The sequence below is a fragment of the Vicia villosa genome, linkage group LG1 (genome assembly GCF_029867415.1).
Source record: "Vicia villosa cultivar HV-30 ecotype Madison, WI linkage group LG1, Vvil1.0, whole genome shotgun sequence".
NCBI classification, from domain to species: Eukaryota; Viridiplantae; Streptophyta; class Magnoliopsida; order Fabales; family Fabaceae; genus Vicia; species Vicia villosa.
Genome location: NC_081180.1, coordinates 139,511,101 through 139,513,602, shown reverse-complemented (window position 1 = coordinate 139,513,602; position 2,502 = coordinate 139,511,101).

Genomic DNA, 2,502 nt, shown 5'->3' with positions numbered 1-2,502 from the left:
AGCTATGTAGTTTTGAACTTATTTTGGCTCTAAGCAAATGGGTAAGAGGTTTCACCGGGAATAATTCCTCTTTGGGTGGATGTGTCCTATTTTTTTGGATTCTAAGGTTTTTGCCAAGATGTTTCACCGGGAATAATTCATCTTGGGGGTTTGAACTACAGATCTCTAATTAGGAAAGAGCCTTCACCGGGAAGACATTCTCAATCCTAGGTCATATTCCTATAATATATATATAGTTTAACTGTCCTAGGATTTATACTCAAACGTAGTTCTAAACTAATATATATGCACAGTTTATATTTGGCAGTAATTTAAATAAAGACTGTAAATTGAAAGCTTGTAAAGCCTAACCTGGATGGAGTGGAGGCCATTGAAGAAGTATGTACAGAGCCTCAACAGTAATTGGTGGATAACAGTTGAATATATATATGATAAACAGTTAAGGGTTTTTGAAAACAGAAGAAGTGAAGATGGACAAAGGTCACATAGGTATCTGAAGAGTTTCACCGGGAATAATGCCCTTCAAATACCAGAAGAATGTTTTGAAAACAGAAAGAAGATTTTGAAAATACAGTTTTGAAAACAAGCTAAGAAGAGAAGGTGTTTGGGACTTACACTCTATTAGAGGCCCAGTACTTTACAGTACTGGTTACAAAAGCAGTTTTGAAAATGATTTGAAATGATATAAGGTTTTGTTGTTTGAAAACCTTAATCATTTGATTTAAACGGAGATTGAAAACAGTTTTGAAAATTGACAAAAGTCAACTTAATTATGGTAAAGAATAAAGATCTATGCCTAATTAAGACCTAAACAATTAGGGTTTTATCATAAACTTATTTTCAAAATAATTAGGTTAAAACAAAATGAATATATATATTTAAAGTTTTTAAGAAAACACTTTAAAACATACTATGTTGAACCTAATTAAAATACATGAAATAAATAATATTTTTTATGATTTTTTTGATTATTCACAAAATAGATATATTAAATAAAAAGTGTGTGAAAAATGAAGTGAAAATGATTTAATTTGATAGGTTAAATAATCATGTGAAGTTGTGAAGAGAATAGGTGTGAAAAGTGATAAAAAATTTAGAAATGTCTCCACCAAGGCTTGAACTCATGCCCTTTAGGTCACACACCCAAAACCACACCACTGAGCCAACGCGCGTATGGTGATAGCAACTCTCACTCATTTGGTTATGTTTCAAAACAAGTGATAAATCATTGAAAAATAAAAGAATCAAAAAGTCTGGGGCGAGGGGGATTCGAACCCCAGACTTTGGGCATGAGGAGACTAAGAGCGCATGTGTGGCCTTTGGGGCAAGTTATTCATTCGTTTATGAAACGCATATCATTAAATATAAAATAAACTCTGTTCAGAGATTTAAAAAATGGCGCCACCCTCCATCTTCGTCTTCAACCTCAAGCTCCAACATTTTTGAAATTCTGATTCTCTCAAATCTCAACCAATGGTCCAGGTGTAAACATGAAACTTGCTCTAAATTCACTCACGATTCTAAATATGTAACTAATATATATTTATATTAACTACATCTAACTAATTTACCAGAAATATTGAAGAACCCTAAAATTTAAAAATCAAATTAAATGACTATACTGAAAGATAAATGAATGATGATAGAGGGTTTTCAATCCTCTGATGATGCTGAACAAGATAGAATCGAGCTATTTCTTAAAGAATGCTTAAATTAAAGAGGTGGAGTTCAGAAACTTACCTCTGAAAATGGAGGTCGTGAGGATGATAGAGAGCAACTGGGCTTGTATGAATGATCCCAAAAGCTTCCTTGTGACTCAGTGATGCTAACTGAATGCTTGTTGTAAGCTCAATCCTCCTGAATTGTTCTATGGACCTCCCTCGATTTGAGCTTCAAGTGGACATGGAGAGTGATGATTCTTGAGTTACAGATGAGCTGCAGCCATCTCAACAGCTTCACTACCTCCTATGGAACGTGCCTGGATGCTTGGCTTGATTGGAAACCTTCTGAATTGCACTATGGACCTCCAACTGCAACTGCTCCAAAGTGAGAGCAACAATGGTGTTCCTCCACTTACAGAAGTGATCCAGGTGCTTGGATCACCTCAAATGACCTCCCTTGAGATGTTAGAATGCTTACTTTCCAAAGATAAGCTCTGGTTTGAAGAAAACGATTCTTCTTGCCAAAGAACTTTGAAAACCAATAAGCATGAGAAGAGAAAGAGAAAGCAAGGAATGTGGTTGCTTTGGTGTGTTTTTCTACTGAAGTATGCCCTCCTATTTATAGGCAAATGAATGCAGATCAATTGGCTGTGGTGAGTTTGCTTAATGAAAGAAATTTGGTTTCTTAAGCATGAAGGAAGTTTGCAAATATCTCTTATGCAATGATGAGAATTTTGATTCCATTTGATCAATCCCCTAGCCCTCGATTTTGCTTGATCTTAGGGGACAATTCTGAGACAGAAATGAGCTCTAATTGGTTGGTGAGAAGATTCCTTGGGTG